This window comes from Panthera onca, chromosome B3, assembly GCF_046562875.1.
Source record: "Panthera onca isolate mPanOnc1 chromosome B3, mPanOnc1 haplotype 2, whole genome shotgun sequence".
NCBI classification, from domain to species: domain Eukaryota; kingdom Metazoa; phylum Chordata; class Mammalia; order Carnivora; family Felidae; genus Panthera; species Panthera onca.
The window spans coordinates 39,301,633-39,318,166 of NC_138344.1; the positions used below are offsets into that span (position 1 = coordinate 39,301,633).

Genomic DNA, 16,534 nt, shown 5'->3' on the forward strand with positions numbered 1-16,534 from the left:
GAGAGTAAGCACATGCAAGCACAGGGGAAGGGGCAGGAGAGGGAGAGAGAATCTTAAGCAGACTCCATTTTCAGCATGGAGCCTGACAGGGAGGGTTGGGTGGGCTCATCCCACAACCCTAGGATCATGACCTGAGTCGAAATCAAGAGTTGGACGCTTAACTGACTGAGCCACCCAGGCACCCCTATACATATTTAAAGTGTGCAACTTGGTAAGTATGACATAGGTATACTCCTGTGAAACCATCCTCATAGTGGACATAGATGTACACATCCATCATCCCCCAAAATTCCCTTTACACCATAACTGGTACTTTTATGGCCCATACCATATATGGCTCTTCATACCATAATCTCTCCTTTGCAATCACTGACTGGCCTATGTTGGGGATAAAAACACTGTGGGTACATGGGCAGCAGGATGAAGGGTCCAGCCTGGAAAAGATATTTAGGTTTTGGTTTAATGGAGTTAAAATGCTGCATGTAGAATGTGCTTAAATAATAAAGTTATTGACTTACAGTATTTTCAGGTCAAAAATAATCTTGATCTTTGGATCTTCATAACTTTACCAAATGTTTGATTATTTGAAATGTGGCAAAGACTTGCTGCCTTCTTTCTTGCCCTTTTATAAACCATTCCTCACAGAAGAGTGATTTTTAAAATTAAATTTACCCAGAGCTGGAATCACTTCTATTTTAATGAAAAATAATGGCATCAATTAGACATGCATTTAGAGAAGTTGTACATAAAAGGAAGGGCACGTTGTCTGGGCCATTTTGGAGCGAACATTTACAAGGCCATAGAACATATTTTATGGTCAGAGAACACAACTTTTCAATGCTAAAAATTAATTAATCAGTACTTCTTCTTATTATTATGTGTTAGCCATCTGAGCTAAAAACTTACACTAATCCTTATTTCTTGGGTGGTGGTTTCTAAATTTACATGGAATGGTCCATTGAACCCTTCCATGGGAACAAACCATCCTATTGATCACCAGGGCCATTTTCCATTTTGGGGGGAGAACTCACCAGATACCTTTAAAAAAACATACATATTTTAAAAGGTAGAATAGGAATTATTGTTTACTGGGTAGAGTTTCAGTTTGGGATGATGAAAAAGTTCTGGAGATGGATGGTGGTCATGGGTGCACAGCAGTGTGAATGTACTTCATGCCAATGAACTGTACACTTAGAAATAGTTAAAATAGTTAATTTTATGTTATGTATAGTTTGCCCAAATAAAAAGACAATAATTCATGTCTTGATAGCAAATTTCATTAGAAAGTGCACAGCTAAGTACTTAAAAATACATTTGGAACTACAATATCAAGAAACCACACACTTATGGGGTATCTGGCTGGCTCGGTCAGTGGAGCATAAGACTTCTGATATCAAGGTTGTAAGTTTGAGCCCCATCTTGGGGGTAGGGATTATTTACAAATAAAATGTTAAGAAAAAAAGGAACTACACACTTATAACAGTACATATTCTTTTCCTTAGTAGCACACTGTACAAAAACAGTTAAGAATGACTGCTATGGATTATTACTTGCAATAAAAACAAACACCACTAAACACACTTCTCAAATAGCACTGATTAGGCAACTTTAAGTGACATTAACGGGACATACAAAACACTTAGAAACAACTTACGTTATTTAACAATTTTCAGTGAAAGTAGTATTTTTCTGTATAGAGGCTTATGTTTTGCTCACACATTTTTTTTTTTAATTTTTTTTTTCAACGTTTTTTTTTTTTTTTAATTTATTTTTGGGACAGAGAGAGACAGAGCATGAACGGAGGAGGGGCAGAGAGAGAGGGAGACACAGAATCGGAAACAGGCTCCAGGCTCCGAGCCATCAGCCCAGAGCCTGACGCGGGGCTCGAACTCACGGACCGCAAGATCGTGACCTGGCTGAAGTCGGACGCTTAACCGACTGCGCCACCCAGGCGCCCCATGCTCACACATTTTTAATAAGGAAACTGAAGATCAGAACATATAATTTGTCCAACTTAGTGTTGAACAGGTTCAACCTCAGGTTCTTTTTGTTTTGTTTTACTTGAAACCCAGTTCTTTGGCCATATGTCACCTGAAATATAGACATGCCTAAAATATAGACATGGATGTCATACCATAAACATCACTGTTTCTGATTTCCTTGTTCTAATGGTTTTCAGTTGCAATTACAATAAAATCTGATATCATTTCTGTATTTTCCTAGGAACTGGGGGAATGGGCCCTCAATCACCTCTCCAGGCTCATTCCAGGCTCCTCTCTATACTTTGGATTCCCCAGCACCAAAGACACCACTCATTTCTAATACCTTATTACCACAGATCCTTTGTACATTCATTCCCTGTGTCTCAAACAGTTTTCCAGGACATTTCTCACATTACTGACTCCTCATCCCTCAGATGAGCCTTTCCTGACCACTCTGTTGATGTTGTTTTTTTAATCTATCCTACTATTTTCTCTCCCAGATTTCTGTTCATAACCTTTACACATGTTTTCCCCCAAAATGTGTGAATTATTTATTGTCCCTCCTTTCCCCACTAGTCTGTCAGTTCCATGAAAGCGGGCCTTTTTCTGTTTCCCACTAAGCTTTGTCGCTCAGCATTTGTTTGCATTTCAATGAATGTTTGTTGACTGAATGAATGAATACAATGGAAGAAATGGAGATAGGAAATACAGCGGTAAACTTGGTTAATAAAAGGAATTAATGCCTAATCTGCACAATTTAGAAAGTTGATTTGAAACCAAAGGGATTTTTAGGGTCCTACTTCTGCCTTCATTTGACGACCATGGAATACTCATTGAGTACTTACTTTCAGGCACTACACTAGGCCTGACATGTATTATACCATTTAACCCTCAGAGCAACCCTGTGGCGGTAATCAAACTTCATTACTCTCATTTCTTAGAGGCAATTTGCCAACACCCACTAATGGTGGAGCCATAGCCAGGTTTAAGTAGGCCATATCCCATTAATCCAATGTAATCGACACCCCTTCAGTCAACAATAGATGTTTTATCAACGTACTTTTCAGAGAACCCCCTAGAATTCCCCATTTTACCTGACTTTCAGTATCTTGGGACCGAAACCTACTAGGTGGTTGCTAAACCCTCGGGGGTTTTCCTGGGGGAATCTGAGAGCCCTTGTTGTAGCCGCTCAGACAATCGTGCCTAGTTCTGGCTAGGCAATGTCAGGACTCCAGGGGCCGCTGGGGAGGAAGGAGGAAACAGGTCGGTTAGCCCAAGACAGATCCCGACGCTCCTGGTGGTGAAAGGGGAAGGGAAGGTGTGTCTCACCCACGCCCGCCTCGGGCTCGGGATCTCCCGACCGCAGGGGGAACTAGCGCGCATTTCCCCAACTACTGCTTGCGTCACGGGTGAGCGCGGCTCAGCCCCGCCCACCTTCTCCGCCCTTTGAAAATCAGGCGCTAGGACCCCACGACCATCAAGCCGGCGCTGCTCCGCCCCCTCGGGCTGGGCCTGGTTCCCGATTGGCCCTTGTGGCCCGCGATCCCCGCCCCTGCCCCTCCGTCACTGCCAAGATGGCACCGGTCGCAGCGGCGGCGGCCGCGGCGGCTGGAGCCAGAGAAGGAGGCGGAGGCAGCAGCGGCTGCGAGGGGAGGGGGAGTCCCGTCTGACTGAGACGGCAGGCCTGGGCGGGCGGGGGTGCCGCGCAGGGCGGAGCGCCGGGCTGGGGATGAGCTAAGCGGGTTCAGAGCGCCGCGGCATCCAGCCCCTCGTGTCCCGCCGCCGTCGGGAGGGGACAGTGCACCACTCTCCAAGCTCGACCCGTTGCTCGCGCTGGAGCCAGCGGTGAGGTGAGTGCGGGGGTAGCGGCGCGGACAGCAGCTGCATGTGGAGCTGTCACGGCCCGGAGCGGTGACAGCGGTGGTCTCGAGAGCGGGGTCGCCCGGGCTCGGAGAGGTGGCACGGATGGCCGCGACCTCCGCCCGGGGGCGTTTCAGAGCCGGGCCGTCCTCCGCGGGCTAGGTCCGCTCTGGGATGGCACGGCGGTGCTGAGAGTAGCGCCCGCACCTCTGTGTCGGACGCATGGGGGGCTCTGGTGTTTTCATTCCAGATTTTCTATTCCGGGCTGGCTTGGGGCTCCGGTTGTTGGGAGGTGGGAGTGGGGTGGGGGCGGGGGCGGTGAGAGGGGAGGTCCTGGAGCTCGGATTTTTGACAAGCCCGTTACGTAAGACGGAGGTGGCCTTCCGGAATCCCACCTGCTCGATATTTTAAACGGGCAGCAGCGGGAGCCTGGCGGGGCCCCAGAGGCCCGATTTTCTCCTAGGGGTCTGCATAGGTAACCCCGGCCAGCGTGGGCCGGGCTAGCGTTCAAGTTGGTCACTAGCTTTTTTTTTTTTTTTTTCGTTTTTTTTTGGGGGGGGGGAGGGGGTAAACGTTCCTCGTCGCCACCATTCCCTTTGAAGTTTATCGCTTTCGGGAGGGTGGGGGGAGCTTGTGATCTAAAACTGGGTCGCAGCGACAGTTTTTCATTATCGTGCTTTTAAATGACAGATGTGGTGGAAGATTTTTGTTATTGTTCCAGAGTGCTTTTAATTCAAACGTATGGTTACGCCTGGAGCCTTAGAGAAGGGTTTTTGTCTTACAGGACAGTTATTTGTTGTTTGCAACAGCAGGACAGGCATCAGTCAACAGGCATGTATTTATTTGAGGAGAAAACGCGTGTCAGCCAGCTAGAGACTCGTGAGGACAGAAATTGTATTGCTCCCTGAATATGTTATTCTTTAAAATGCATTATACGTTAATGAAAATAATAGCCCAAGTGTAAAAGAAACAATTTTACAAGATTGTAAGCTGTTGTTTGTTGTATATAGTCACTATTTTCTGCTTGCTCTAGCCTACCTCTTCTCGTCTTGGGGGAAGGAGGCAGAGACACCTGTAAACAGCGTAGCCCAGGTTACACTAATCTATTGTAGTACACTTGAGATTATTGTAAAAAGTAGTCTCTGGGGGACCCAAGGTTAGGTAATAAGTGAGGACTCTTGGGCAAGTTATTCAGTTTATGTTTAGAGCAGATAGTTCTGGGATTCAGCTTTTGAAAACTTAAGTATACAGAATTTCTAAGCTATTTGAACCCTGGTTGAACTTATAATGAAACAAAAGATTGTATGTGGCTTCTTTTATGGGAACTTTGTTTTGTTTTGGCCAGAATTAGACATTTTGGGCAACGGTTACTTCATTTTCACAATTTCCCTTTGAATTGCACCTCTTAATAGGAGTCCACAATAGCATATATCCTCCTTCTCCTCATCATTATATATACTATATGTTACATAATTTTCTTTTTCTGAATGAATAAACATAGACTTACTTCATTGTGGAATTTTTAAAGAATGTACTTTTTAGGAAAATTAATTGATCTTGACACCAGCCCAATTGAACTAAATATGAGTAAATTTTGGCCTGAGTTTTAAATTTATGTACACAAATTTGCACTTTTGAAAATTGGTGAAGCGATATAAATTTTTTGTTTGTGCAAGAGAGCCGGGAAGCTGATGCTGATTTGTTCTGAACTTTTCCACATGAATTACTGCTGGCTTAAATAGTTATTGATTCTTAAGCTCCTGGAACTGTTGGCCTATTTATGGTAACTTGAAGAATATTTGGAATAATTGGGAAGCTATAAGAGGGAATAGAGTATATGACATTTATTAACTTGTTCAAAAATAATAAAAATCATGGCAGAATTGTAAAAGAAAACTTTTCTTTGTCGTTGAGTGATATTATTTACACTATCTTTTTGTTTGCAGATTTTTTCTAAGCCATCCACTTACCATGGAAACCTGGATTTAAGAACTGATACAGATAGAGATGTATATTACAAATCTTATATTATTCCTATTTAAGTTGATGGCTCATTATTCCAAGTGGAAAACAACAGGGGCTGTAGCAAGAAAATTGACTTGTTATTTTCATCCTCTCTGATGTCAGAGACTTATCTTGGGACTTTCCTCTTGCTTACTAGATGTGAAAGATGAAATGACTTAAGAAAAGTTGATAAAAACTTCTTGCTTGTTTAATACCCTAGATTATTGATCATTGCTCAGTAGAATTTGTGACTTGGGGGAAGTGAAGCACTCCACATTTTATTATCGTACATCATAGCTATCACTTTGAATTCTAAAACAGTGGTGTAGAACTTTACACTAAACAGGATTAATTTACATAGTTTATTACTATAATGGTGAAAAATTTACAGTAGTCAAAATACCATATAATAGAGGAATAGTGAAACTAACGATAATCCATGCAGTTATTAAAAGTCACGTTTTTGGAAATATTTACTGGCATGAGAAAGTACAATATAATGTTGAGAAAAAAATCAGAACATAAAGAATATGCTTTGTTATTATTTATAACATATCACATACAAATGGCAAAATCATTGGCAGGAAATAAATATTTTAAGAAAATATTAAAAGATGTCTGGATGATGGGATTGTAGGTGATTTTTATTTTAGTGTTTATACTTTTTTCTGTCTTCTGAATAGTATTACTCTGGTAATCACAAAGGTGACATTAAAATATTTTCAAGGGTCATAGGAGAAAATCCTAAAAATCCCACAAAGCCACTGCTCCAATAGACTATCTTATGATTCATTATTAGAAAGATAACTCAAAACATGGTGCTTACGCAGTACACGGTAATGGAAGGAGCTAATAATTTAGGTGAAGGCACATGGTTACCAGCACCAACTTGGTAGTGGTTTTACAGATGTAGTTGCTTATATTAATGCACATTGTTACTGTCCAACCTCTTTTCTGTGTGGATCTTACACCCAAACTACTTTATATTGACAGTGCCACCTATTGATGGACTGCTTGACTCCATCGTTTCCTCTGTACCTCATCAGTGAGTAGGCAGCAGTTTTGAATGTTTATGAGGTGCCAGGTATTTTGCTAGTCACTGAGGATACACAGGTGAATGAAGCATGATTTCTGTCCTCAAACTCTGGTTGAGAACCCCTTCTTTTCTTCTTGGGCCGTCAGTGCGTACTGTGTACTCTGCTTTCCCAGTATTTTTTTCCTGGTGGTCATACCCTCTTTTAACTTTCTTTATGGGAAAATATATTTTGAGTTCCAAACAACCAATTTAGGAATAAATTTTTGGAGCATTATTTGTGTGCTGGGGAATTTTACATTCAGAAGGGCCACATGTATGTTCATCTATGGCTATTACTGTTAATTTTAAAGTGTATGACAATTTCTCAGTACCTCCTTGCTTCCTTCTTTTAAAAAGCATAAACAAGTAAAGACCAACAGAGAGAAGAGACAAACTATCAAGGGAAAAGGGGGGGGGGGGCGCCTGGATGGCTCAGTCAGTTAAGTGGCCAACTTCAGATCAGGTCATGATCTCAGTTTGTGGGTTCAAGCCCTGCATCGGGCTCACAGCTCAGAGCCTGGAGCCTGCTTCAGATTCTGTGTCTTCCTCTCCTATGTCCCTCCCCTGCTCATGCTCTATCTCTCTCAAAAAAATAAAATAAACATAAAAAAAATAAAAAAGGTGGAGAGATATCAGGGGAGTTTTCCTACTGGTGTTATACTTTATTTTCACTGAGAATAGTCAGTCATCAAAATGTATAGTATGATATACTGTTTCTGGTATGCTTTTAGTATCTCTTTGGATCCTTATAAAAATGGATTTTCCATATACATACATACATTAACTCACAGTTTAGCTTTTTTCCTTTCCAAATAAAAGCTGAAATAGGAAGATTGGAAATTTCTTAAATTTCTTTTTATTTTTCCTGTAATATTTTGTAGATGAGACATTATTATTTTTGAAAAGCTTTAAAAATGTAGAAAATTACCCAAAAGAGTGGTAAGCACACATATACTCACCATAAAAAGTATTAACATTTTTTCATTTTTGCTTCAGATATATAGACGTAGGTATAGACCTATATGTGTATATGTATATTTAAGTTTATATATATGAGTATATATATATACATATATATATACTCATATATATGAGTATATCTACATAAATATATATAAGTATATTTAATTATATATACATAAATGTATATATAAGTTATATATTTATGTGTGTGTGTGTGTGTGTATATATATATATATATATATATATTTAAGTTTATTTATTTTGAGAGAGAGAGATTGAGAATGTGAGTAAGCAGGGGAGGGGCAGAAAGGGAGAGAGAGAATCCCAAGCAGGAGCCTCACTGACAGTGCGGAGCCCAACGTGGGGCTCAAACTCATGAACCATGAGATCATGATCTGAACTGAAATCAAGAGTTGGACACTTAACCCACTGAGCCAACCAGGCGCCCCCAGATATAATTTTAATATAAAAGATTTATGTATATCACAGTTATCACACTGAAGACTAACTAACAGAGCAGGTAGAACTTTATACTGTACTCAAACACTGCTGATCAAGTTAAGGCCCTTTTGTTCTCCCCAGTTTCATCCTTCCTGCCTCTCTCTTCATAATCCCTCCCAGAGGCAATTGTTATAATAAATTTGATGTGTATCCTTCCATTTTACCTTTTCATAAACTCCATATGTGAACAGTACCTGGCATTGTTTTCAGTGCTTTTGAAGAGCTGTGGGCATTGGAGCCATACTCCCTTGATTTAAATCTTGACAGCTATTTAATAGTTTTGTGACCTTAGGCAAATTTTAAAATCTTTGCATGCCTCCAATGTCCTCATCTATCAAATAGGGATAATGGATCTACCTATCTCACAAGGTTGTTTTAGAAAGCAAGTGAGTCTGTTTATATAAGATGCTTAAAACTGTGCCTGGCGCTTATTATTTTTTTTAATGTAACTTAAGCAGCTGTTAATGTGATTTTATTGTGGTATACATATTTTGAAACTTGCTTTTTTAATTTTTACCGCCCTCCCCCATCCTTGTCAGCCCTCTAGGTCTAGCTCACTTATGTTGACTGGTGTAGTGTTCCGTTAAATAAATATACTGCAATTTATCATTTGCTAAATCTAATTTAATATTTAGATTGTTTTTTTATTTTTTATGTATTATAACAGTGCCTCATGAACATCCTTCTGTCTTCTGAAGCACATACCAGTTTCTCCACGTCATATACCTAATTGTCAAATTGCTGGGTCTTAGGATAGAAGCCTCTTTCCCTGGATAGGATATTTATGGGATATTGACGAATAATTTCTGTTCCTTCATATCCTTACCAACATTTAATGTTGTCATACTTTTGATTTTTTCCCATCTAATTCATGTGAAATCGCATTTCATTTTCTGTTTTTATTTTCTTTCATCTTTCTTATGCATGAGCATTTTTAGTTACCTCTTAAGTGATTTGCCTATACCTGTCCTTTACACATTTTCTATTGGGTTGTATTTTTTTCCTTTTTTTTAATGATTTGTGGGTGGTTTTTTGGTTTGTTTGTTTTTAAATATATTTAAGATAGTTACAAATGTTAGTGAAGTTTGTTTGTTGGTAAAGTTTGTTTTTATTTGTTTTTTGAAGTTTCTAGATTTTTTGAACAGTGACCATTAAGGACCCAGGTTTTTGTAAATTTTATAGTGTAGTATATTATTAGTGAATTTTCCAATGTATTTTCTTACAGTATGTAGCTACATTTTTCTCCTTCTGCAAGTATGGGAAATGTTTCAGTAATGTACTGTGAATATATTTTGCCTAAAACTATTTAAACTTTTAGGACCTCAAAAACCAGGTAGAATCTTTACTAATGTTAGTATGACAATTTTTTTTTCTTTAATCCAAAATATGAGTCCTGCTTAGAGGAGAGTTTTCTGCTCCTAAAGTGCATACCAACTAAAAATGTACACAAATTAAATGACTGTAGTTACATGTCCAATATTAGAAACTATTCATCAATATTGAGATTGTTTTGCACAGTATTAACTTTATTTCTCTTGCTGTCCAACCTACTATACATGACTTACAGGACTAAAATCAGTCTGGTTAAGAGAATAGCTTCCCTATTATTACTGTTATTTTAAATAAACCTAATTTTAGAGTAGTTTTATATTTACAGAAAAGTTTCAGGGAGTTACCACATACCCTGCACCCAGTTTCCCCTGTTGTTAATATCTGACATTTCTGTGTTACATTTGTTACAACCAAGCAACCAACATTGGGACATTACTATTAACTGAAGTCCATATGTTACTCCAATTCATTAGTTTTTACCTAATGTCTCTTCTGGGTTCCAGAATACCACAGTACATTTATTTGTGCCATTTCCTTTGGCTCCTGTGGGCCGTAACAGCTTCTCAAATTTTCCATGTTTTTGATGACCTTGACAGGTTTGAGGAGTTTGGGTCAGATATTTTGTAGAGAGTACCCCAGTTTGGGTTTGTCTGATATTTTTCTCAGTGTTAGCCTGAGGTATAGGTTTGGGGGAGGATGACCACAGAGGTAAAAATGCCATTCTAATTACATCATCTGAAGGGTACATACTATCACTATGACTTAGCAGTGTTATTTTAATTTTTTTATTTTTAAAAAATGTTTATTTATTTTGAGATACAGAACGTGCTCACACGAGTTGGGGGGAGGGTGCAGAGAGAGAGAGAGAGAGAGAGAGAGAGAAAGAATCCCAAGCAGGCTCCACTTGATGCCAGGGCTCATTTTCACAACCTAGAGGTCAGGACCTAAGCCTGTATCAGGAGTCTTGGATGCTCAACCGCCTGAGCCACCCTGGTGCCCCTGCGCTGATATTTTTAGCCTCAATTACCTGGTTGAGGCAGTGTTGCCAAGTGTCTCTACTGTAAACTTTTCCCATACTCTACTTTTTGGAAGCAAGTCATTTGTGGAAACCATACTCAGTGTGTGGAGAATTGGGTTCCAACTCCTTGAAGGGGAAATATCTGCAAAATTATTTGGAATTCTTTGTAAGGGAGGTTTTTCTCTTTTCCCCCATTATTTTTTATTCAATCCATATGTAGTGCTGGATATTCATTTTATAACTTTGGGTTATGATCCTCTACCATTTTATGTTATTGCTTAAGTTGTTCTGCCTCTTTCAGGTTAGTTCCTGTGACCAGTAAGACATATTGGTATTATTATTATTATTATTATTATTGGCACTTCTTTACTTTCTGGCACTAGGAACAATATGCCCCAAACTCATCTTGTGTATTCCCTGCCTCAGTCCCCCAGTCAGCTATTTCTCCAAGGATCCCTGGTTACTTCTACTAGAGAATGATATTAGAAACCAAGATCTGGTTTCTGGGTGTGCTCATTGCTGCAGGGATATCATTGCTTTTAGGCTTTCTCAGTGCACAGACCTAGGAAGTATATGTATGCATATTAATGCACATATACAAACATACAACTCTTTTTTTTTTTTTTTAATCTATCTGAAGCGAAACATGAATTTATACTGTTACCTTTGACTCTACTTCACTGCCTTCTGGTTCATCCTACCTGTACACTCTTGCTTAGCTATAACCTCTGTCTCCAAAAGTAAGAAACCGGACTCTCACCGTTTGCCATCTATTTACTTATTTGGCCAGTCCTGTCATACATGTACAATAGAAACAACTGTACCAACTAGAGCAGATTTTTTAGAGTTTTTATTTATTTTGAGAGAGGGAGAGAGCATGTGTGTGTCTGAGTATGGGAGGGCAGAGAGAGAGGGAGAAGAGAGGTGTCCCCCCCCCCCCCAAGTAGAGCAGTTATATGTACAGTTCTTTTGTCTCTACTCTTAGAGTTTCTAGTGAAAACACTGTTTTTCACAGTTACTGAGGTCAGAACTTTGCAGAACATTTTTCCCCCCATCTTCCATATTTTAATTTTACTTTTTATAAATTAGTCTAAATTACACAGTAATTACATCTTATCAAAAATTTACCAAAGCTCAGGGGCATCTGGGTGGCTCAGTCAGTTAAATGTCCCACTTCGGTTCAGGTCATGATCTCACAGTTTGTGCTTAACTGGCTGAGCCACCCAGGCACTCCTATCTTACAGTTTGTGAATTCAAGTCCACATAGGGCTCTCTGCTGTCAGAGAAGAGCCCACTTTGGATCCTCTGTCCCCCTTTCTCCCTGCCCCTGCCCCACTCGTGTTCTCACTCAAAAATAAACATTTTTAAAAATTTATCAAAATTTAAAAAGTCAACAAAACTTCCCTTGCTTAATTATAGACCCTTAGTTTTGTATGGCTTCCCTCCCCTGCTACTTTTGGGGCCAAAAAAAAAAAAATCTCTGAAAGTAATATTTCTTGAGGTTTAGTCAGAACGGTACTCCTTCATTTGGTTATTAGTTGACATCTTTATGATTTGGACTGAGAGTTTTTATAGCTTCAAATATTTTTAATAGCACATGTTGAGATGTGCCATTAAGTGAAGTGAAGTTTTGGAGATGATTGCAAGCAAACAATTATATAATTGAGTGCTCAGAATGTACCTGTATTCTTACAGTAATTTTATGCGGATTAACTCATTTAATTCCCTCAAGAAGTCTATGAGGTAAGTACTTTATTATTTTGCCTCTTTTAAAGATGAGGAAGACACCGAGAGATGAAGCAGTTTGTCCAATGTCACATGGCTAGTTGGTGGCGGAGCCAGAATGCGAGTGCAGCCAGGTTGACCGCGGAGCCTGCATTCTCCATCACTTTGCTGTATTACCTCCAATTAAACAAGAGAGGTGGAAAGAAGGATAAGAGTTATGAAGGAAGTCAACCAGGATGAGAGGAGAGAATGACCGAAAGAGGGTACTTCCTCCGGAAGTCCTTTCTCAGGAGATGATATTGACAGATGAGAGAGTCAGTTATGTGACGAGCTGAGGAAAGAGGGATCCTTGTGGGACAGCATCAGGTGCAAAGCCTTGCAGTACAAAGGAGTTTGGGATGAGAATAGAAAGGCGCTCAGGGTGGCTAAGTGTAGTGAGCAAATGCAAAAAATAATAATAATAAACCTGTAGTGCTTATTATATGTGACGCTCGATGCAGTAAGTCATTTAGGAATCCAAATAACCCATTGTCTCAATTTTATAGATGAGGAAATTGACAGAGTACTCTGCGTTGGCTGAAATTACCTCTTCTTCTCCCACTTTTTGTTTATCCACTGCAGTCTACTTTCTACTTCTTCATATTATTATGAAGTATTAATTTCTACTTCTACTTCTTCATATTATTAAACTTGCTCTTGCTGAAGTAAAGAATAATACTTTGGGCCCTTTTCTCATGAAACTCCACCCCTTGACTTCCACCATGCTGCCCTCTTCTGCTTATCTTGCTTATCCCATAAGAAGCGGTGTTCTTGGGGTTGGCTCATTGCGCTTCTCAGCCTTCACATTTTCCTTGGTAGGTCACAGTTACCTCTGTGGATTCAGTTACCATATATCTACCAATTACTTGCCAAGCTGTTTTCCCAGCATTAGCATCTTTCCAAAGCATCAGATATCTTATCTAACTCCTTACTTATCTTCACCTCAAACTCCACTTGTCCAAACTGAATTTACCTGCCTAAAATTTTGCTTTGATCTGTTGTCTTCCAAAGACATCATAATCTGCTGTTGACTTCATCATCCAAGGAACTTAGGAGTCATTCAGGATTCCTCCCCCTCTTTCTCTCTCATTCCCATCCATTCATTTTCTGAATTCTATTGGCTTTATCTCCTAAATATATTTCTGAATCAGTCCCTTCCCTAGCATCCCTGTTTTAACCTCTGCCTTATTAGGATCTACTTCCTTACTTTTGCACTGGTTTTCCTGTCTTCAGTTTCATCTCCCTGAGATTCAACTTATCAGAATTGCCAGATGGGTGTGTCTAACATGCAGTTTGAAGGTTCATCATTGACTCCCATTGTCAGCTGGATAAAGTTGCACTCCTTACCATGTCATTAAGACTGACCATGGTTTGGCCTCTGACTGGTTCTCTAATCTTAACCTTTATAATTTCTGCTTTTCATTTTCCACTCTAGCCATACAGAACTACTTGTTGAAGATTCCTTGAATGTACAGCTATTTCTCAATTGTTGACCATGGCTTACATAGTCTTTCTGCTTGGAATGACTTCATTTTCTCCTTCCCTTTTCCTTTTGCGTATCTAACTCTTTTGCATCTTTTAAGACTCAGCCTAAGCATTCCTTCCTCTAGAAAGTCTTCTCAGACCCATACTCTTGACTGGATAATCTATTACTAACTGTGTTATATCTCAGGCACCTAGAAACAGTGCCTGGCACAGGGAAGGAAGTTACTCCATAAGAGTTTTTGTTTTTTTTTTTTAAGTTTATTTATTTTTGAGACAGAGAGAGACAGAACATGAACGGGGGAGGGTCAGAGAGAGAGGGAGACACAGAATCGGAAGCAGGCTCCAGGCTCTGAGCCATCAGCCCAGAGCCCGACGCGGGGCTCGAACTCACGGACCACGAGATTGTGACCTGAGCCGAAGTTGGACGCTTAACCGACTGAGCCACCCAGGCGCCCTCAAAAGCGTCCCTCCATAAGAGTTTTTTGAGAGACGCCCAGGCGTCCCTCCATAAGAGTTTTTTGAGAGAATGATTGTAGTATTGGAGAGGTAATATAAAGTAGTTGGTTGTGAACCCAGAATGTCAGGGATTGAAACCTGACCTTGCTCTTTGATTATCTGTGTTATCTCTCTGTACCTCCATTTCTTCCCTGGTAAAATGGGAATAGTGAATTCTTCCTAAGATTATTGTGAAACTTAAATCTGTTAATTCAAGTAAGCACTCAGAACAGTGTCTGGCACTCAGTAAATATTCAGTAGATACTCTTTATAGCTCCTGTTGCTATATTTAAAAAAAATTTTTTAACGTTTATTTATATTTGAGAGACAGAGAGAGAGAGAGAGAGTGTGCGCATGCACACTTAAGCAGGGGAGGGGCAGAGAGAGAGGGAGACACAGAATCCGAAGCAGGCTTCAGGCTCTGAGCTGTCAGCACAGAGCCCTATGCAGGGCTCAAACTCCCAAGCTGTGAGATCATGATCTGAGCCGAAGTTGAACACTTAGCTGACTGAGCCACCCAGGAGCCCCAGGATGTTTAACTTATATATCTGTGTCTCCTCACCAACCTGGAATTAGCAAATGAATGAACAAAGCAACCAATTGTGGGTTTTTAAATGAAAGATACATTACTAGCTTTTGAGACTGTCATGGCAAGTTGACCATTAGTCTTTATAGTAGCTCCAACATTTGGTGTTTTATTACAAATTTGAAGTCGGCATTAATGAGGATTAGTATTTCTTAATTTTACTTAATTATTTAAATTTCACCACACTTAAAAACAAATTTTGAGTATACTTAACACACAACTTTACATTAGTTTTGAGTGTACAACAGTGATTTGACTTCTATATTATGCTCTGCTCACCTTAAGTGTAGCTACATGTGTCACCAAACAACACTATTACAATAGCATTGATTTTATTCACTGTGCTGTGCCTTTTATTCCCCGTGACTTATTCATTCCATAATTGGAAGCCTGTATCTCCTTCTCCCCTTCACACATTTTGCCCATCCCCCACTCTCATGCCTCTGGCAAACACAAGTTTGTTCTCTGTATTTATAGGTCTGATTCTGCTTTTTTTAAATTTATTTACTTATGTATTTATGTTTTCTTAGATTCCACTTATGAGTGAAATCATATGGTATTTGTTTTTCTCAGCCTGACTTACATCACTTAGCAAAATATCCTCTAGGTTTATCCATGTTTGTCACAAATGGCAAAATCTCATCCTTTTTTATGGCTACATAATGTTTATACACACACACACACACACACACACACACACACATCTTTCTTATCAATTCTTCTATAGATGGATACTTAAGTTTAGCACACTTTTCTTATTAATCACACTGTTTAAACTCTAGCAATGCCCTTTATTTTTTTTTTTAATTTATTTATTTTTTATTTTTTAATATATGAAATTTACTGTCAAATTGGTTTCCATACAACACCCAGTGCTCATCCCAAAAGGTGCCCTCCTCAATACCCATCACCCACCCTGCCCTCCCTCCCACCCCCGCAATGCCCTTTATTTACTCTTAGTATTCATATAGCCTGTACTATAGCATTTATTTTATTTATTTATTTTTTTTTTCAACGTTTATTTTATTTTTGGGACAGAGAGAGACAGAGCATGAACGGGGGAGGGACAGAGAGAGAGGGAGACACAGAATCGGAAACAGGCTCCAGGCTCCGAGCCATCAGCCCAGAGCCCGACGCGGGGCTCGAACTCACGGACCGTGAGATCGTGACCTGGCTGAAGTCGGACGCTTAACCGACTGCGCCACCCAGGCGCCCCTGTACTATAGCATTTAACCAGCCTTTCCTGTTAAGGATTAAGGTGTGTAAGATTGGGCTTTTTATTAATTTTGGAGATGAACTGAAGCATGTTGTGGACAAAGATTGAACAAGGGGGCACAATTGGGTAATTGGAAAACTTCTCAACTATGGGGTCAAACCTGCACAGTATCCCTTCGGTATTTGGTTTAAAATAAATTCATGGAATATGAAGTACTCATAATCAAATGTAATTTCAACAAAAATTCTAGAAG

General features: G+C 39.8%; 1 protein-coding gene across 8 annotated transcripts in view; it reads left to right on the forward strand.

The window, feature by feature from the left end:
- Window positions 1-3,556: 3,556 nt before the first annotated feature.
- DENND4A (DENN domain containing 4A) overlaps window positions 3,557-16,534 on the forward strand; it is a 137,598-nt gene continuing 124,620 nt past the window's right edge. For all 8 annotated transcript variants that reach the window (XM_078448741.2, XM_078448743.2, XM_078448746.2 and 5 more), the window contains exon 1: window positions 3,557-3,832. The gene's annotated coding sequence lies outside the window, so the exon portion shown is untranslated. The remainder of the gene's footprint in view (window positions 3,833-16,534) is intronic.